The sequence below is a fragment of the Sciurus vulgaris genome, assembly GCF_902686455.1.
Source record: "Sciurus vulgaris genome assembly, chromosome: 14".
In the NCBI taxonomy this organism is placed as follows: domain Eukaryota; kingdom Metazoa; phylum Chordata; class Mammalia; order Rodentia; family Sciuridae; genus Sciurus; species Sciurus vulgaris.
Genome location: NC_136475.1, coordinates 8,855,920 through 8,877,667, shown reverse-complemented (window position 1 = coordinate 8,877,667; position 21,748 = coordinate 8,855,920).

Here is a 21,748-nt window from a genome sequence, read left to right as displayed (position 1 = left end):
GTATGGGGAGTTCAAAGTCAGCCTCAGCAACTTAGCCAGACCCTGTCTCAAAACAAGGCAAGACTGGGGATGTGGCTCAGGGGTTAAGTGCCCCTGGGTTCGATTTCTGGTACCAAAATACATAAATACAGGAAGAAATCCCTACAGGACAACAGGCTGGAGACGTAGTGGAGTGACAGAGCACTTGCCTCACATGCTCAAGGCCCTGGTTTGCAAACCCAGTACAAGGAAAAAAATCCAGAATGGATTTCCTGAAATAGATTTGCAGAGTATCAGAAAAAACCCTCATCTTCCTGTCCTGTGTCAGCTGTCCAAGGAGCAAAGGAAGTGACGACCACTTGACACTAACACCCATCTGCTGAAAGACAGGCCAAGTTCCCAGTCTCCTTATCAGCGCAGAGGGAGCCTCCAAGCACCTTGTACAGAATTTCCAGAACCACCGACGTACTAATTGTGGGCCAGGTTGGGCTCTGCAGGTTGATGTGGCTGAAGTTCCAAAGTTAATGTTTTTCTAAATTTGAATGATAAAGCATAGGATACAGTTTATTACTGAGCATTACTGCTTTTGAACAGTGATAATGAAATTTTATCTGTTCATTTACGACATGACAATGTTGGGATGAAAAGAACACATTCCTCAGTGTCAAAAACAATAGTTTTAAAAAATGTGTTTAAGAATGCGATATGCCAGGCACACTGGTTCACACCTTAATTCCAGTGACTTGGAAGGCTGAGGCAGAAGGATCTCCAGTTTGAGGCCAGCCTCAGCAACCTAGCAAGACCTCTTGAAAGAAAAAATTAAAATGACTGGGGATGTAGCTCAATGGTTAAAGCACCCAGGGTTCAATCCCCAGTAAAAAAAATAAGGAGGAGGGGGGAGAAATGAAGTTGGCTGCTATACCGAATTAATGACCCCAAGCTAGAAAACAGATCCATTTAAATATCCCACTTAAATCAACAAAAAGTCCTCTAGCAGCAGATATTTCTTGGTCTCTTCTTTGGTGTTTTTTCTTCTTTAGCCTGATGCGAAGCAACTGTTGGCTTGGTCAGTAGGATAATAGGAAACTAGTCATTTGGACCTGCGAGCTGATGAGCGATTGTACACACAGGCCACATGAGAGTGGACCTTGACGATGGTCACTCACTTGAACAATTCCTCTCCACTGTGGGGGTGTTTACCCTTGTTAGGCAAAGAAATATGGTAGGTTCCCCCCCCAAAAAAAATTTATATCATTTTAAATAGTAAGTACAGGGCTGGGGTTGCAGTTCAGTGGTAAAATGCTTCCCTTGTGCACCTGAGGTCCTGGGCTCTGTGCCCCATACTACAAAGAAAACACCTTAAAGAGCACACGGGCTGGGCGGTGTCTCAGTGGGGGAGCCCTTGCCCAGCACGTGAGACCCTGCGTTGAAGCCTCACCACCACGTAAAGGTAAATAAATAAAGGTATTGTGTCCATCCACAACTAAAAATATATTTTAAAAAGGAGTACATAGAAAGTACCTATGCAATAGCTTTGATTCTGTTTGCCTGCAAAATCTAAAACTTTTTTGAGAACTATTAGCCTTTTGGTGAGAACAGTTGTTTGAAGACTGGATAATATTGAAACATCCATAATCAATTTAGAACAGAAGGCTAATGATTTTCAGTGATTTCCCTCAGCTCCTGATTAATGGAAAGATGTTATTGATACTGCTCAATTGTTGCTATTTATTACAGGAGCCAATGCAGAGTGTTCAGTTAATGAAAAATTAAACATGCCCAGTTATCTCACTCCTCAGTTTATACCCAAAGGACTTAAAATCAGCATACTAGAGTGATACAGCCATATTAATGTTTACAGCAGCTCAACTATGGCACCAACCTAGGTGCCCTTCAACAGATGAATGGATAAAGAAAATGTGGTACATATACATAATGGAATAATACTCAGCCACAAAGAAGAATGAAATTATGGCATTTGCCAGTAAATAGATGAAACGAGATTATCATGCTAAGTGAAATAAACCAATCCCAATAAACCAAAGGCCAAACGTTCTCTCTGATATGAGGATGCTAACTCACAATAAGGGGTGGGGGAGTTAGGGAAGAATAGAAGTACTTTGGATTAGACAAAGGGGAATGAAGAGAAGGGAGGGGGATGGGAATAGGAGAGACAGTAGAATGAACTGGACATAGCTTTCCTATGTGCATATATGATTACATGACCAATGTGATTCTACATCAGTACAACCAGAAGAATGAGCAGTTATGCTCTATAGATGTATAATATGTCAAAATACACTCTATTGTCAAGAATAACTAATAAGAACAAATAAATAAATAATAAAAGGACTGACCACACCAAGTGCGGAAAGAATGTGGAAAAACTAGAGACCTGAGACATGGGAGTGACGGTCACACTGGAAAACAGTTTGACAATTTTTTAAAGTTTTTAAAAAAGAATTAGAGGGCTGGGAAGATAGCTCAGCTGGTAGAGTGCTTGCCTCGCAATCACAAGGCCCTGAGTTCGATCCCCAGTACCGGAAAAAAAAAAAAAAAAAAAAAGAATTAGACATGAATATGTAGATGAGATGATTACAGGCTAGGATATTTCAAAGAAGTTGAAAATGCATTGATTCAGTAAGACCTGAGGTGGGATCTACTGCATGCGTTTCAACTGAAAATCTATGCGGAGCAGAAAAAGGACTAGATGGGCAAATTTACAAATTTTCAAATTAATGTAAGGCATTTAAAACCTATAGGTGTGCTGGGCGCAGTGGTGCATACCCGTAATCCCAAAGGCTTGGGAGGCTGAGGCAGAAGGATTGTGAGTTTAAAGCCAGCCTGAGCAATTCAGCAAAGCCCTAAAAAATTAGGGAGACCTGTCTCTAAATAAAAAAAAAAAAAAAATATATATATATATATATAGAGAGAGAGAGAGAGAGAGAGAGAGAGAGAGAACGCAAGCTTACGCAAGTGCAAGCCAGGGATGTGGCTCAGTTGTTAAGGCCCCTGAGTTCCATCTCCTGGTACAAAACAAAAAACCTACCAGTATTCCTTGTGCTGTTCATCTGCAGACGTTGTGTGGGAATTACCTGAATCCTCCAAGTGTTTGGTGAAGCAGTGGCGTCAGTGGTGAATCGTGTCCACGCTCAGGAGTTGAAAGCCATCAGTTCTGTGAAGCTGGGTATCTGGACTCACTCTGCCACATCAGGTGGGTGGTTTGGCATTCGCGAAGTCTTATTTACTTTTTGGTGGCACTGAGCACTGACAGGCTGTCACTCTATTCCTGGATCATACTCCCAGCCCTGTGCTTTTGTTTTGTCTTGGTTTTTTTTTAAGTTCAAGGCTGAGATTAAATGTTTTTTGAATGAGAAGAACTACCCTCAACCATTGTTATCAAATACCAAAGAGCTTGGAAATTAGTGTTTGTCACAGACTCAATACTATGTCCATCAAGTCTGGCTCAGTTGTTAACTGGAATGACAGTCTCTGGTGAATATGAAGAAAAGAATCGAATTATAAAAATGCTTTCCAAGCTGGGTGCCGTGGCACATGCCTATGATCCTAGTGGTTTGGGAGGCTGAGACAGGAGGATGGAGACTTCAGAACCAGCCTCAGCACAGCAACTTAGGGAGGCCCTAAGCAACTTAGGGAGGTGCTGCTTCAAAATTAAAAAAAAAAAAAAAAAGGGCTGGGGATGTTGCTCAGTGGTTAAGCGTCCCTGGGTTCCATCCCTGGTACCAAAAAATAAATAAATTAAATGCTTTCCAAGCAATGAATATGTTGAATTCATTGCTTGTGGAAAATCATATGCTCATGGATTAATGTAAGTACTTGGGGCTGGGATGCAGCTCAGTGGTAGAGCCCTTGCCTAGTATGTGTGAGGCCCTGAGCTTGATCCCCAGCATGTCAAAAACAAGAACTTGGCAGTACCCATATGTGTGAAGAGACATTTTCAAAGACAAAATAATATAAAATCTCCTTATAGATCAGTATTAGCAGATGAACATTTACAGTCAGTTTGGATGACAGGAAACACACACAGCAAACCTAAATTATTTCTAAAACAGAGAGTTCTGTTCTTATTTGTAGACCCAGATAAAATATTGTGCTCAATTTATTATATTTTGAATTTTGTTAATAAAAATATTGTGAAAATTTCTTTTCTCTCATTATGTAAGTACCTACATAATATCCTTCATTCTGCCTCTTGGCCTATGTTGGTTGGGGCTCAGAAAAAAATGTCCCAAAAGATGACAAGTTGATATGCTGAGTAGTTTGAGCTAAAAGACATTGAAAGTCCTCAGAACCAGCCTTAAAACTCAGATCTCTGACCTTCTCCTGTCCTGTCCCTCATCCCTCATTCTCTCCCCTGTTAGACATGCAAAATGACAGACCCCAAAAATAGTGTGGCCTGGGAAGAGGGAGTGAGGAAGAAGGCGACACATTGATAACATTGATCCTTTCCCAATACATCCTTTCCCAGTGACAAGACAGGCCCTGGGGAGGAAATGTCCATCAAGTCTGGAATGACAGACTTTCTCTGGGAAGAGGCCAAAGCATTGATTGATCCTTCCCCAAACAAATCCTTTCCCAGATATTGACTGCTGACCCCAGGCCCCCCATCTTGCCCAGTAAGAACAGATCTCAAATTCCTGAGTGCCCAAACTGACACGCTCATGAATTAAGTCACCTCTCAGTGTAACCTGTGTAAGCACAGATACCCCCTTCGGCTGATGACTCGTTTTCCAACCAGGAAAGTGAGTCCATCAGAGGCGTGACTCCATTGGTGAATAAAGGCTCTGCTGATCCATGAAGTTTGCACCCAGCTCAGTCCTTGTGTGCTAACATCCCCGAAGCAAGTTATAGAAACCAGAATTCCTCATCCCCAAGTTGAGCCATAGGAACTAGAGGCCTATTTTCCAAAGTCAACCATAAAAGCTGGAAAGATCGCTCTTAACTTTCCTTAGTCTTTCTGTCTCAAGGGGGCCAAAAGGAAATTCTCTCCCCTACCTTTGTCCAGTAGCAGGTCTCCCACTGAGAGGCCAAGAAGAATCTGAACAGACAGGCTTTGCCAGGTTTCCCCACCTGGCTGGTTACCATCAGATTATACCCTTCTTGTTGAATGTCATTTCTACACCTCTGTCCCTGCTTCCTTGAACTGAGGCACATTTCCCCCCCACGTCTTTGGATCTTTATTCTAAGGCTCCCATATCTCATAAAACTATGATTAAATAAATAAATGCATGCTTTTCTCTTGTTAACCTGTCTTGTTACAGGGGAGTAGGCCGTTGAACTTTAATGAGGAAAGGAGTCACCCCTTTCCTCTCCCAGACTTGTAAACACCAAAGCATTCACTCTCTGGTCATTTATATGAAAAGTTAGCTGACATCGACTTTTTAAATATCAGAAAGTACACATTTCTCCCAGAAAATCATTTTTATTTTTATTTCTATATTTTTGGTACTGGGGATTAAATCCAGGGGTGCTTAACCACTGAGCCACATCACCAGCCCTTTTTATTTTTTATTTTGAGACAGGGTCTAGCTAAGTTGCTTAGGGCCTGCTAGGTTGCTGAGGCTGGCCTCGAACTTGTGATCCTCCTGCCTCAGCTTCCAGAGCCACTAGGATTACAGAGGTGTGGCCCACCTCACCAGACCAGAATTTTTTTTAAAGTTTAGTTTTTGCAAAACACACCTAGATTATAAAAATACACACTAGAAATTCGAGGAAAACGTCTAGATGTGGGTTCGTGCCATATTTCCAGATATGTGCCTTCTGGAACACCAGTGTTCAGGTGAACTTACTGAAAGAATTTGCGCTAGGCACGGTGGCGCACGCCTGTAATGCCAGCAGCTCCGGAGGTTGAGACAGAAGGATCTCAAGTTCAAAGTCAGCCGCAGCAATTTAGCGATGCCCTAAGCAATTCAGCCCCCTCCTACCTCCTAGGGAGCCTCTATCAGCCGGCAGCCAGAGGCGGAGGGAACCACAATCCACGCAGAATTCTGGGTCGACGCCCTAAGGCACAGTGCAAGGAGAGGGAAAGAGGGTGACCCGCAGGGCAGACAGACAAGCCGCAGCAAGGTCACTGCGAAGCGCACATCTACATTTATTAACGTGGAAAACAGCACGCCTGTGGCGTCAAAGAAAGCAGGTACCAAAGGCCCTGGCTTGATCTTTGTGTGTACGTGTGTACGCACGCGCGTTATGTGCCTAGGAAAAAAGCTTTGAAGGGTGGATCCTAAAATGCGAAAATGACACTCTGAGGGTGGAGGGAGTGAATGCAAGGGACTTTTTAAGTTTTTAGTCTGTTATGGTGTTCTTTGTGTTTTTAACTTTCTGTTTAACACTCAGCAGGTCCTCTTTCCACATAGAAAAATAAGCGTTCAGCGTCCAGCCTACCGCTGCGCTGGGGACCCAGGGTCCTCGCCCCACTTCGCCGACAGTAGCACGAACGCGTTTTCTGAAGAAACAAGAGCACCCTCGAGGCCTGTCTAACCGGGGGCCGCGGGGACTTGGGGAAGGACTACTCGGCGCTAGCCTCAGGGCGCACGAGCCACTTCCCTTCGCCCCAGGTCCATCTGTGTCCCCGCAGCCTTCATCCTCCCTCCGGCTTTTCGCGCCACCAGCAGGCGCTCATGGGCTGGACCGCCCCCACCCCTCCAGGACAAGGCAGTCATCGCCGGCAAGTTGGGGGTTCGCGATGACCCGGATCGGATTGCAAGACACTCGGGACCTCGCCGAAAGGGGTGAGCAGGTGTCTGAGGGTGTGAGCCAGCACCCCACTCTGCGCAAATTGCCGAGTGCTTTTGCACAGTTGGAAAGTTCGCGGACGTTCCTAGGGGTGCAACCCTGCAGTCGGTCCTGGGCGCGGTCACAGCGAAGCTCTCTTTATCATGTTATAAATCACTTTTTAAATTTTGGGTACCGGGTCGGGAGCGGTGGCGCACCCCTGCAATCCCAGCGGCTTGGGAGACTGAGGCAGGAGGATCACGAGTTCAAAGCCAGCCTCAGCAAAAACAAGGCACTAAGCAACTCAGTGAGACTTTGTCTCTGAATAAAACACAAAATAGGACTGGGGATGTGGCTCAGAGGTTCAATACCCCTGAGTTCAATACCCGCTACCAAAAAAAAAAAAAAAAAAAAAAAAAAAAAATCTGGTACTGGGAGTTAGGCGCGATGTGCTCGCCTGTAATTCCAGCGATTCCGGAGGCCGAGGCAAGAGGATAGCAAGTTCGAGGCCAACCTCGGCAATAAATTGGTTTTCCTCTCTTTCGATTACAATTAACGCTTCTGTAAAGTATGTGAGTGAGGAACGTTTTAACCAACTACGAATGTTGAAAAAAGGAGGCGTGGTTTCCGGCCAGTGGGCTGTCACCTACCCAGCGGGTCCTTCCTGCGAACCACCTGTCCCAAAAGGAAACACCCTGCTTCGACCAATCTGGAAATGAGTCTCGGGCTGCAAATCTGGGGCAACGGAAGCCCTGCGGGTGGAGTAGAGGAAAGAAGACGCCCGGATTGGGAACCTGCTCAACTCCACCGCACAGAAAACTTCTTCTGCCTCCATCCATCCGCTAAGCCATCGTGGTCCGTCCTTCCCATGGAAACGGGGAGAGAGCTCCAGGGGCCAGGCCTCCGCAACCCGTCCAAGTTCCGAGGGCCTGCAGCTTCAGCTTCCTCGTCTGATAGACGGGAATGTCGATAAAATCCTTCCCTTTTAAGGTAGTTGCACAGATTCAATGACCCTGTGCATGCAGTGCCTGCTTCGTGGATTAGTCAGTCACCCGCCTCTCCTGGGCTTGATGTGCCTGTCATCTGTGTTCACATGACTGAATAGGATACTTACTTCATCACACTGCATTCTGGGTTTTGGTTATCTCTCTGTCGGTTGTCTCTAAAATTCTTAGATCCTTTTGTTTTGTTGTTGTTTGGTACCCGGGATTGAACTCAGGGGCCCTCACCACTGAGCCACACCCCCAACCCTATTATGTATTTTATTTAGTGACAGGGCCTCACTGAGCCGCTTAGCCCCTCGCTGGTGCTGAGGCTGGCTTTGAACTCGAGATCCTCCTGTCTCACTCTCCTGAGCCGCTGGGATTACAGGCGTGTGCTACCAAGCCAGGCAATTTCTTAGATCCTTAAGGGCAAAAACAAAAACCAGACCTACCTCAATGTGCAATGAATTAGTGCTTTTGAATGAATTGAACCAGCAAACAGCCATGAGAACTGGGTGAGCATGGGGAGTGGGGTAGGGATTTTACCTTCTTTTTTAGTATAGCATGTTAGGAATTTGCGGAGAACCTACCGGAAGCAAGGCTAAGATCTACAGAGAATCCAGACCAAGAGGATGCAGAAATTGAATCAGGTAAGCAAATACACACTTAGATCTTAAATATTTGGGTTTGGATTTAGGGGTGAGAGATCAAAGTAACCAGGCAGAATAATCAATAACCACAAATAGCATGACAAACCATTGCTCTCAATAACAGAGTTCAAAAAAATCTTTTTACAACTGCAAGATTCCAGCAAACCATCAGGCATGGTAGCATATGCCTGTTAAAAAAAAAAAAAAAGAGCCAGGTGGTGCACGCCTGTAATCCCAGCAGCTCTGGAGGCTGAGGCAGGAGGCTATGGAGTTCAAAGCAACTCAGCAAAAGCGAGGTGCTAAGCAACTCACTGAGACCCTGTCTCTAAATAAAATAGAAAATAGGACTGGGGATGTGGCTCAGTGGTTGAGTGCCCCTGAGTTCGATCCCCAGTACCACCACCCCCACAAAAAAAAAAGAAGAAAAAAAAGATTTCAGCAAACCAATTTCTTGTTTTCACAAGCTCAAAACTTATCCTGCTCTGGTGACAAACATTTTGTGAAATCTGCTATGCAACCAAGACTTGTGTGGACACAGACTTTTATGTTGTCTCTGCTTGTGAACATAAAGGGAAAATTTAAAAAATCACTGCCTTGTTTTCAATGCTGTGTGCAGGTGGAAAATTAATACAGATGCTACCTGTACATAGAATGCAGCACTGTTGTTTAAGAAATCTGAATAGCATATCAACTCATACTACCTACCTCTCACATTACATATATATATATATATATATATTTTTTTTTTTTTTTTTTTTTTTTTTTTTTGGTACTGAGGATTGAACCCAGGGGTGCTCTAGCCTAAGCTACATCCCCAGTCCTTTTCAGTTTTTATTCTGAGTCAGGATCTTACTAACTTGCTGAACTGGTCTCTAACTTGCAGTTCTCCTACCTCAGCCTTCCAAGTAGCTGGGATTTCAGCCAGGTACCACCATCCCCAGCTCACCGCTCATATTTCTTTAGAAACAAAATTAACAGGGCTGGGGAGATAGCTCAGTCGGTAGAGTGCTTGCCTTGCAAGCACAAGGCCCTGCGTTCAATCCCCAGCACTGAGAAAAAAAAAGCAACAACACATAATTAACAGTGTCTCTCAGGTGTACCACTTGCACTGTGGGAGGATTTGAAAGATATGAGCAGATTCTGTCCCAATCACTTGTTCATTCAACAAATATTTATATGAATGGTTTTTATAACTGTGCCACAGTTTGGATCTGAAATGTCCTGCCAAGACCTAGATGTTAAAGACTCGGTCCCCAGCTCATGGTACTGTTGGGAAGTGGTAGAACCTACTTGAAAGAAGGTAGGTCTTCGGGGGTGTACCCTTGAAAGTTGGGATCCTGCCCCTTCCTCTCTCTCTTTGCTTTCTGGATACTATGAGATGAACTCCTGTCATAATGTACAGTCTCAGCACAGGCCCAAAACAATGGGGACAATCAATGTGAACTGAAACTTTCCTCTCATAAGTTGATTATCCTCAGGTATTTTGTCACAGTGACAGAAAGCTAACAACACACCGTATAAGACATATTTGAACCAGATAAAATGAGAGACCAAAAAAAGTTCTTGGAAATTAAAAAAAAAAACTTCACAGTAGATATGAAAAAATCTATAGAGAAAGTGAAAGGTAAAATTGAGGTTATCTCCTAAAATTACAGTAAAAATGCAAAGAGTTGCAAAAAAATAGAGAAAGATTGTGAGAACCAGTCCATTAGTTCTAACAAATGGCCATTAGTGGTTCCATGAAAAAAAAAAAAAAAAAAAAAAAAAAAAAACAGAAAATTAAGAGAAGGAAATCTTGTCAAAGATTTTTCATAATAAAGTATCCTATAAGTGAAAGACATGAATTTTCAGATTAAAACTGAATGCCCTGGGGATGGGGTCGTGGCTCAGTGGTAGAGTATCTGCCTAGCATGTGTGAGGCCCTGGGTTCAATCCTCATCACCACATAAAAATAAAATAAAGGTATTGTGTCCACCTACAACTAAAAATATATAATATATATTGAGAAAAAACCTGAATACCCAGCACATGGTTGAAAGTAAATCTATACCAAATGTGTTAGTCAGCTTTCTGTCACTATAACAAAATACCTGAGAAAATCAACCTAAAGGAGAAAAGATTTGTTTTGGCTCACTGCCTCAGAGGCTGCAGTCCATGGTCACTTGGCTTCATGTTTCTGGGCCTGTGGTGAGGTAGAGAGTCATGGCAGGGGTGATGGTGAAGTTGAGTTGCCTAGCTCCTGGTGGTCCAGAGACATGGGCAGAAACGCAGCTGGGGGAGGGATGACAAAATACCCTCTTCCTAGGCATGCCCCCAGTGACCTATGACTTACTTCTTCCAACTCAACCCCACCTCCTAAAGTTTCTACCACCTCCCAGTATCCCACGAGGCTATGAGTCCATCAGAGTCTTCATCCTCAGCACTCCTGTGACCCAATCACTAGGGACCAAGCCTTCCGCACATGCATGAGCTTTAGGGGGATGTGTAAGATCCAAACCATAATGCCAAGGCACCTCATCACAAAATTTCACAGCAGTGAGGACAAACAGAGGATTCTATAAGCTTCTGGAGAGAAAAAATAAAGATTACACAGGGTCAGGAAAAATGGCATCAAATTCCCCACACAGTGCTGGAAGCAAGAAGACCGAGGAGCAATACCTTCAAAATTGTGAAGGAAAATGGTTTCTAGCCTGGAATTTATACTCAGCCAAACAGCTGAGCAAGTACAGGAGTAGAATAGACAGTCTGGGTCATGCAAGGCTCAAAAACAAGTGTCACCCACGGGCATGGTTTTGTTTTTATTTTGTTTTGTTTTGTTTTTTTGGTACTGGGGTTTAAATCCAGGGGTGCTTTACCCCTGAGTCACATCCCCAGCCCTTTTTATTTTTTTCTTTTGAGGCAATCTTGCTAAGGACCTCCCTAAGTTGCTGAGACTGGCCTCAAACTTGAGACCCTCCTGCCTCAGCCTCCTGAGTCACTGGGATGACAGGTGATGGTCAGCGCCAGCCCCACGTGCCTCTTCTTAAACAGTACTGGTCTGATCCACAACCCCACCAGCGCTAGACTGCCATGACCTAACTTCCAGGAATCCCTCTGTGGCCTCCCCCTCACAGCCTGGAGGGGTCCCCCAGAGTCACGGAGGCTGAGACCAGCCTGTCATGCAGACTCTCCTTGTCTTCTCTTCTTTTGGACCCTGGATCTAATGGGGACATATTGGTCTTTCTTGGCACAGCTGGATTTTGCATGACATTCACTTTTTCAAAACTGAGCAAGAGATCAGACATAAATAGCAAAACTCAGGGAAGTGCTTACCTCTGGGGTTTCTTTCTGCCACGCCCCAAGGAAAGTGTTAACTGCTGGAGGAGGATGTTGGCAGTTTTTCTATCTATTACCCAAAAAACTTATCTACTTAATGAACACACAAGAGCCAGTACTCGTTTTATGAGAGGAGGCTGGTGGGCGTGATCATACCAGCTCTGGCCTTATAACAACTGGCCCAGCTCTCCTTTATTTATAACACACACATGAAGAGGACAGGACCCGGAGGAGCTTCTTCTGTGATGGACAGGATGGATGTGCAGTTAGGGAAGCCATTCTCTTAGGGAGAAAATTCCAGAAGGAGACAGGGAGCCACTCCCACACAGCGCCACCTCGTCCCTGCGGTTCCTAGAAGCAGGCCTCTGCATCCCACGGCTCAACCTAGTCTGATTCTGCTAAATATGGAAGGTTTCCCACAGGGGTTGGCTTTTACTATGTTTTTTTTTTTTTTTTTTTTTTTTTTTCCCCATCCTGGTTTTGCTTCCTATCCTGTTGGCTTTCCTGAGGGATGTTGCCCAAAGGCTAGGGATGTTCCAGGATAAGGACATGGTTGGGTAGAGAAACTTTGTTCAGCCAGAGGTCCTGAGTTACTGGGGAAAATACATCACAGATTACATCTCAAGGAACAGCAATAACAATAATCACCCTGGATTGAGCCCAGGAGCCCTGAGCCACTAAGCCACATTCCCATCCCTTTTTATATATTATTTAAAGACAGGATCTCGCTAAGTTACTTAGGGCCTCGCTAGTTGCTGAGGCTGGCTTTGAACTCATGATTCTCCTGCCTCAGCCTCCTGAGCCTCTGGAATTACAGGCATGCACCACTAAGCCCAGTTAATTTAGTGTTTTCAACATCCCTATTTTATAGACAAAGACCTGAAGGCCCAGACAGAATCAAGCAACCCAATTCAGTGTTTTCTAAAGACAGATCAAGTCTTTTATTCAACTTGGTAAGTTTGGAAATAAAAACTTGACTCAAAAACCCTGGGACTAATAAAAGTCTGTATTTTAGTTTTATATTATACCCATCTAAAGAGGAGAGCTAAAGGCCAGATGTGATAGTGCATGCCTGTGATCCCAGGAGGCAGAGGCAGGAGGATTGCAAGTTTGAGGACTTAGTGGGGAACTTAGAGAGACCCTGTCTCAAAGAAAAATATAAAATAAATAAAATAAAAAGGGCGGGGGTGTACCTATGTGGCACAGTGCCCCGGGTTCAATCCCCAGTACCACAATAAATGGATGGATGGATGGATGGATGAACAGAGGAGAGGTAGACAGAGTGGATGGAGGAGAGACTAAGGAACTAGGTGCAGACAGAAGACCAAAGAGGAACAAGGTCACAGGCAGGCAGACCTTTTGTGCCTAGTAGGTTTTTTAAAAAAATATTTTGTTTTAGTTGTAGGTGGATATAATACTTCTATGTTATTTTTATGTGGGGCTGAGGATGGAACCCAGTGCCTCACACATGCCAGGCGAGCGCTCCACTGCTGAGCCACAGCCCCAGCCCGCCTAGTAGGCTTTAAACTTATTGAAGTGCTTCAGTGGCCAGTTCCCTAGGGGTAAAGCTGGTTAGTCTGGACTCGTTTGCACAGAAATCATTTAAAATTTGGAGCCCTGAGTTATTGATGGGGGACAGGGATGTGGAGAATGTGACCAGTATGTATCTGTCTGTCTGTCCCTTTACTGGCCAGGGCTCTAGTCTCTGCCTCTACCAAGATGACAGCCCCTCTTGTTACTGCTATTGGACTTCCTCTTTGTTTTGCTTTTTTATCTGCCTGCTGGCTGGGGTTTGACCTCAGGCTCATCTAGCAGGTGGACTCCTCCTGGCCACAGCCTGCCCTGCCTCTGCCCTTGAGGGACTCAGTGCCTGTCATCTCGGGCTGCTCTGCGCCTGTGTGCATTCATCACCACTTCCTGCCACAGCCCCCAGGGAGGATGGTGACTTGGGTTCCTGTAGCAGAACCTATTCCCCAAAGTCCCCCAACATGCTCAGCTTTTTCCTTAAAGCATGGAGGTTGGGGGGACGGCAAGAGGGAGGAATCAGTTGCAAGAGGCGGGCCAGTAGCCCTCTCCCAGCAAACAAGACTTTGCATTTCCCTTCGGATTGTATTCGTGCGCGTGGTGCTGGGGCCGGCTTGCTCGGCAAGCACTCCAGTACTGAGCTGCTGCCCCAAGCCCTGTGTTCACTTTCACTTAGTCCACTTGGAGCTCCAAGTCCTCCGTGCTGACTGGGTCGGTTTGAGGGGGAATGCTTGCTGCACCATTGTCATGACAACACTAAATTCTCTCCATCCAAACTGCAAAGTCTGGAATGCGACCCTACTTAAACAAGCTCCTTACTGTCTCCTGGATGCCGGCAGGAGACATGAGACTCCAGGCCAGGGACAAAAGACTGCCTTACTCAGGGCATAAGCACCCAGTTTATCCAATTCTCCTTGCTCTCCCAAGACTCACAGGGGTAGCGCAGAGGGGCCCAGGTGAATGCAGTGCGTGGAGTGCTTTGCAGTGTAGACAAGGAATTCTGATCTTGGGGAAACAACCTCTTTCATGCCTGTTCTTTTCTTTGTCCTGGTAGGAGACGTTACCTCATCCCTCAAGGTTTCTTGCTACAAGCACAATTCTGAGAAAAGGCCTCGTAAAGAGAGGTAAGGGCCTTGCATGCTCAGATCCCAGAAGATGCAGGGATGCCCGGGGCCGTGGCAGGCTGCCACTTTCAACACCCACCCCAGGGTGGTTATGGAGATGCAATGAGATGAACACCGGCACAATACACTCAACAATGCCAGTTATTACGTCAGCAGTAGAGTTGGTCCTGAAAGTTAAGGCAGTTCTTAACTCATTATAATGATTAATTAATATTAATGTTAATTATTAATAAAACTGAGGCAGTTCTTTTTTTTGAATCCAGCGGCACTTAACCACTGAATCCAGCGGCACTTAACCACTGAATCATAGTGCCAGCCCTTTACCTGTATTTTATTTAGAAACAGGATCTCGCTGAGTTGCTCAAAACCTTGCTAAGTTGCTGAGGCTGGCTTTGAACTTGGCGATCCTCCTGCCTCAGCCGCCCGAGCCGCTGGGATTTTACAGATGTGCACCACCACGCCCAGCTGAGGCAGTTCTTCACACGCTCCTTAACGTGCAAAAGTGCTTGTGTACTCGTTGAGTAATAACTTCAATGCTGTGAGGAAGAAGGGATTCCATTTTCCAGGCCTTAAAAATATGTATGTAATATCTAATAACATCTTGTCTTTTAGATATTTTCTTCAGTGACACTTCCAAATCATTTGCCCACATTCTTTTATTTTCCAGTTGAACACATAATTCATTGGCTCGAGTTCAGTGAACTCCTAACCAGATGTGGAAAAGGACTTGCCACTTCTGACCCACCTGTTGGCATCTGACCATAGGTAAGTCATGAAACATTTGCTTTTTATCACTGTCAGCAATTTTCATTTGGGAAAATTTCCATGGACTTAATAACAGGGTAAAATGCAGCAAAATATTAATGACTCCAGTGCTGCGACACTGGCTGAGGCTGAAGGGCTGCTTGTCACTTGTCAGGGGACTGCTGAGGCCCATCATGAGAGGCAGCCTCGGGGGAAGAACCAAGGACAACACAGGAAACTCTAAGGTTGTTCCTCCTGAGCTGGCCTCTGGCCGGAAGTACTGTCCATGCCTTCACTAAGCCTGCCCTCAGTCACCTGCGTCTGCCTCTAAGAAGAGCTGATATTTACCAAATATCAGCTTTCTGCACAATCCTGTGTGCATAGGGGGCACTGCTTCGTGCTTATCAACTTATTTAAAACTTTGGGGGCTGCCAGGCGCAGTGGCGCACACTTGTAATCCCAGCAGCTTGAAGGCTGAGGCAGGAGGATCACGAGTTCAAAGCCAGCCTCAGCACAAGTGAGGCACTAAGCAACTCAGTGAGACCCTGTCTCCAAATAAAATACAAAATAGGGCTGGGGCTGGGGCTCAGTGGTCAGGTACCCCTGAGTTCAATCCCTGGTATCAAAAAAAAAAAAAAGTTGGGGGCTGTAGCTGTAGCTGAGTGGTAGAGCACTCACCTAGCAAGCAGGAGACCCTGGGCTTGATCCCCAGAACTGCAGTGGGGTGGAGACTGGTTCTGGTTGGGAAGGCTGTGGGGCCTCAGGGGGAAAAAATCAGAGCTTGGGACTTAGACGTCATTCCAAACCACAGTCCTAGGCTTGAAGAGATTAATAGGCAGGGACTTGAAGCTACCAAGATGAAAGAAAATTACAGCCCAAAGCGGAAGTGCAATAAAGTATATACTACAGTGGCACAGGCCTAGTAATTCCAGGGGCTCAGGAGGCTGAGGCAGGAGGATCGCCAAGTTCAAAGTCAGCCTCAAGCAACTTAATGAGGCCCTAAGCAACTTAGTGAGATCCTGTCTCTAAATAAAATATAAAAAGTGCTGGGGATGTGGCTCAGTTTTAAGCATCCTGGGTTCAATCCCTGTTACCAAACAAACAAACAAACAAACAAAATAAAACCAAGTAAGGCAACCTGCACACCAAAATGAGTTCTTGGTCACTGCAAATCAGTGATAAGGTAATGGTACTTAGTCTAAGAATGCAGCCGCAGCTCAGAGCATTCTGGGAAGAGTAACCCCATCTGTAGTGATGCTATTGAACATACCTGGTGCTGTAACCTGTCTTCAGTATGAGGTCTGGAGTTGGGGAACTGCTGACAGTCACCCAGAACAAGCTTGCAGGGTGGAAGGGCCACAGGTTGGATAAGACCATGTGAGAGAGGATGGATACAACAAAGAGGCATGTTTCCTTAGTGAGTCACACACTTCCTGCGAACACTGAAGGTTTCAGAAGTGCTTTTGAGAAATGCAGAACTGTAGGACAATACCTTACACTCACTACTTCCTAGCATAGTTCTGGGTGCCAGGCAACCCTACTGAGTAGGGAAAACTATCTCGGTTAGGCACAGAGGAGTTGAGAACTTGCCTAAATTTACACAACTCACAAGGGGTGAAGCTGGGATTGGAACTCAGGCAGTCTGTCACAAGAGTTCACACTTGGGCTGGGGATATAGCTCAGTTGGTTGAGTGCTTGCCTTGCAAGCACAAGGCCCTGGGTTCAAATCCCCAGCAAAAAAAAAAAAAAAAAAAAAAAAAAAAGAGTTCACACTTTTTGTGGGGAGGGTGGGTACTGGGGATTGAACTCAAGGGCACTCGGCCACTGAGCCACATCCCAGCCCTATTTTGTATTTTATTAAGAGTCAGGATCTCACTGAATTGCCTAATGCCTTGCTTTTGATGAGGCTGGCTTTGAACTCTCCATCCTTCTGCCTCAGCCTCCTGGGATGCACCAACACCTTTTATCACTACATCAAGTTGCCTCTTGGTTGAAACAAAGAGCATTATCCTCTAGGATGCAGATCTGGAAGGGAACAAGCCTGTTTAGAAACTGTACCAGATAAATTAATTAGAAAATCAATTTTGCCACTACATAGTTAAGTCTTACATAGAGGGACATATGCATCTATATGCATCTGTATATTTTGTAGTACTGGGGATTGAACCCAGAGGCACTGTGCTACTGAACTACACATCTAGCCCTGTCTCCTTTTAAATATTGAGATGGGGTCTTGCTAAGTTTCCCAGGTTGGCCTCAAACTTGAGATCCTCCTGCCCCAGCCTCCCAAGTTGCTGGGATTACAAGCATGTGACACTGCACCTGGCTATATCTGTCACGTTTACTGTTGCAGCCCTGGAACCTATTACAGTGCCCAGAACACAGAAGAAAATAAAATTTGCTAAATAAAAAAAATTAAATGAATACAAGTCTTTAAAAATGTGCATTACTGGATAAACCAATGTACAAGGCAAATAAAGTACTACCATTTATAGGGTCCCTTCTCCATTTAAGAAAACAAACCATACTCTCTAGAATCATTTGGATAATTTGGTTTAGCTTCAGTCCTACCCTGTAAGAAGCATATTCTATCCTAGATCAGGAGGGCTTTCATTGTCCAATATGCAAATTATAAGGACATACTAGGCTTTTGGGGGACCCAGTACCCTGCCTTCACATCCCCAAGATCTCAGGCAACTTCAGGGCTTCCTGGAAATGCCAAAGACAATCACCAAGTCCCCAGGAGTTTTACTAGGTTTCCAGCATTCTGTAACTGCTGGTCACTTGTCCTCCATCAGGCACACGTAGCCTCTTGCTCTGCCTGCCCTCGCTTCCCAACTGTGCTCTGTCCCAGGACCTGACACACCCCACCACCCATTTTACCTGGTACCCTTCCCCAGGCTCAGCTCTGTGAGAAAGCCCTGTACATAGGATCTGGAACGAGAAGTCCTGACTTCGAGGCAGATGTCGTATCGCTTCTTGGAACCTTGGTTTCTTTGCTGGTAAAATGGGAAACATCAGTATATTTCATAAGACTTTATAGGAATTAAACAAAATTATGTACCTGGAACTGTGTCACTTCATTTAGTTGCTTCTCAAGCATTCATAGGTACACTAAACTCCAGGAGTACTTTTAAGGACTCAGAGAAAAACAAGATGCAATTAGGATCCTTGAAAAGTTATAGTCTTGCTGGACAACAAAACGTGTAAATAACTGCAATTATAAAGCAGAATGCAAGCTGGGTGTGGCGACCCATACCTGTAATGCCATCTTCTTGGGAGGTTGAGGCAGGAGGATCTCAATTTTGAGGCTAGCTTGGGCATCATGGTGAGAGACAGTCTCAAAAAAAATTTTTTTAAAAAAAAGCAGAATTCACTCAGTGCCACAGGGCATAAAATATGCTAAAGAGGAACTCTGCAAATGTTTGTCACATGCAAAATACTCTAAGGTTTTCCTGTCTGATCCAACATCTGTGGTGGAAGCACTGTCGAGACACAAATTTTCCAAAAAACCCTTGCAAGGAAGATTATCATGCCCAAGGTTAAATCCTTGAATACTATAGAAAATGTAAAGGCCAAGATTCCAGGTTAAGGAAGAATTTCCTCCTGATCAGCAGATACTGATCTTTGCTGGTAAACAACAGGGAAATGGACGAACTTTGTCTGACTATGACAGTCCAAAGGAGTCCACCTTTCATCTTGTGCTGAGGCTTCGTGGTGGTGCTAAGAAAAAGAAGCAGTCTTACACCATCTCCTGAGAAGAGTGGCCTAAGAGAAAGAAGGTCAAGTTGGCCAACCTGAAATAATGAAAACGGAAACATTCGTCGCCTTCGCCGCAAGCGCCCTTCAGATGAATGTGGCGCTGAAGTCTCATGGCCAGCCACTTTGGCAGACATTATGGTAGCAAGTGTTGCCTGACTTACTACTGCAACGTATGGGAAGATGGCACACCTTAGTCCGAGCAGCTCAGGAGGCCGAGGCAGGAAGATCACAAGTTCAAAGCCAGCCTCAGTAACTTAACAAGGCCCTAAGCAACTCGGTGAGACCCTGTCTCTAAATAAAATATAAAAAGAGCTGGGGATGTAGATCAGTGGTAAAGCAGCCCTAGGTTCACTCCCCAGTATCAAATAAATAAATAAATAACATGAACTAATAGCAAAAGACAAAAATACTCTGTAAGATTCTGTTTAATCTAAATGCTAGTCCCTCTTATCAAATACATGCTGAGAAGCTGTAAAAAACCAAAATCCTTCCAAAAGAGAAAACTATGGCTTACAATTGTCTCCCAAATAAAGTAAAAACTCTTTATAATGGCATTCTTTCTTCAATAAAGAGATCACAGACTCTGTCTTGGCTTTGTTCCATTCCTTACATTTGCTCTGCCCCCAGATGAACCCAGCTCTTCCCAGTTCCTGAAACATGCCTCTGGCTTCCCACCTTCATGCTTTTGATTTTTTCTGTATCCCTTTGAAATCTCCCACCTCCAGCTTCTACTGAAATCCAGCCAGACTTTATGGCACAACCACCATGCCTCACCCAGTCTCCTAAGGCAGAAGTGATTTCTCTGATCTCTCCCTGCGGTGCTGGGGATCGAACCCAGGGCCTTGTGCTTCCGAGGCGAGCACTCTACCAACTGAGCTATCTCCCCAGCCCACATCCTGCTTTTTTGAGTGTGTGGGGGGGAGGTGGGGGGGGTGGGGGGCGGGGCACTGGGGATCTAAGCCAGGGCCTCAGGCATGCTAAACAGAAGCTCTGCCTCTGAGCTACACCCTACTGCATCCTGCGTCTTATTGCAGTTATCTGTGTTCGATGTCTCCTGCAAGGCTCTAACTTTCCAAGATCTTGAAAATTTAGTGCACATATATTTGAAAGGTAACAAATGAAGTGACAAAGTCTTAAGGTACAGAAATGCAGGGCCCAGGCAGCTGTCCGAGCAACCTGTTCAGGCCCAGGTTGAGAAGCAGAGAATTCTGAGGATCTTCTTTAGGAAGAGGCAGCACAATGGAGCACACACAGACCCGAAAGAAGCTGAAGGTCCTGACTCTCAATCTGTCTTGGTATTAAAGTCACTCCAGGGATTTTGGTCTACCAGGGTGCCCCTGGTCCCTTAGCGTCCTGAGGATAATCCTCTTAAAAACTGTTTAAACCAGGTGTGATTGTGCACACATATAATCCCAGCTACCCTGGAGGCGGAGGCTGGAGGATTTCAAGTTCAGGGCCAATCTTGGCAACTTAGTGAGAACTTGTCTCAAAATAAAAAATAAAAAGGGCTGAAAACAGTCACTTGTACAGCATTCCTGTGTTTGAGCCCCAGGACCACAACAAAACAAAACCCCAACAACAAAATCCTTTATTGAGATATAATTTATAGACATGATTCTTTCACTTAAAAATGTAATGTTCAATGTTTTCATCTATATTCAGAATTGTGCACCAATAGCCAGCATCATATGGAACATATTTCGGTTCAATTTCCTGGCATCATAAAAAATCCAAAGAACATTTTCATCACTCCAACAAATAAGAAATTTGTTCTGATTTTCAGTCTCTCTCTCTTCCTCACCTCCCATCTAGGCAACCATTAATCCCTTTTCTCTCTTTCCTACTTTGGATATATATATATATATATATATATATATATATATATATATATATGGAGTCATATGATATGTGGTCTTTTGTGACTTGCTTCTTTCACCTAATGTTTATTTTTTGTACTGGGGATTGAATCCAGGGGCACTCCACCACTGAGCTGCATCCCCAGCCCTTTTATTTTTCACTTCGAGACAGGGTTTTGCTAGTTTGCTGAAGTTGGCCTTAGACTTGCAATCCTCCTGCCTCGGTCTCCTGAGTCACTGGGATATAGGCATGTGCAAAGGGGCCCAGTTTTTCCACCCTTTTGCATCAGGAAAGACAAAGTACAAGTCGGCCTTAAGGATGTGGATTAAAATAACCTTCAGGGAGCCCCTACCTGGAGTCACATACTTCCTTAGTGCTTTCAAACATTCTACCTTATTTAATCACAACAGTCCTATGTGGAAGTTTTTATTGTCTCAAGCTACAAGGCTTACCCAACTGTCCCTTGGAAGGCTTAGATTTAAAAAGAAAAAAAAAAAAAAAAAAAAATGGGCCAGAGTAGCAAACTCCAGGCCTACAGGGACAGGGTCCTAACAGCAAGCAGGGAGTTACCAGGTATGGGAGGACAGGTGCAGTGGGAGGAGCACGTGTGTCCTCTGACATTGGCAACTGCGGATTAGCTCTGGGTAGGTAAGCCATGTAGACATGGGGGTCTTATACAGCCAGTTTCCTGACTTCGTAAATGATGAGGGAAATGCAGATTTTTTTGTGAATCATCCGAAATTTTAAACAAGAAGCCAACAGTGGGCCAAACAAAATAACAGCACAGGTGAAACTGGAGGGAGGAGAGAGACGGTCGCTGTGGACGGATTCCTATAGCTCAAAACTCATCCTCGGGCTGGAGATAAAGCTCAGTTGGTCGGGTGCTTGCCTTGCATGCACAAGGCCCTGGGTTCAATCCAGCACCACAAACAAACAAACAACAACAACAAAAAACCTCATCCTCATATTCATCCCCTCCCCAGGACAGTCATCATTCAGCTGTGAATTGCCAATCCCGCTGGAGAGAAATGGTGGATGGACGCGGGATGTGCTGGGATAGGGAGGGGTTTGTAGC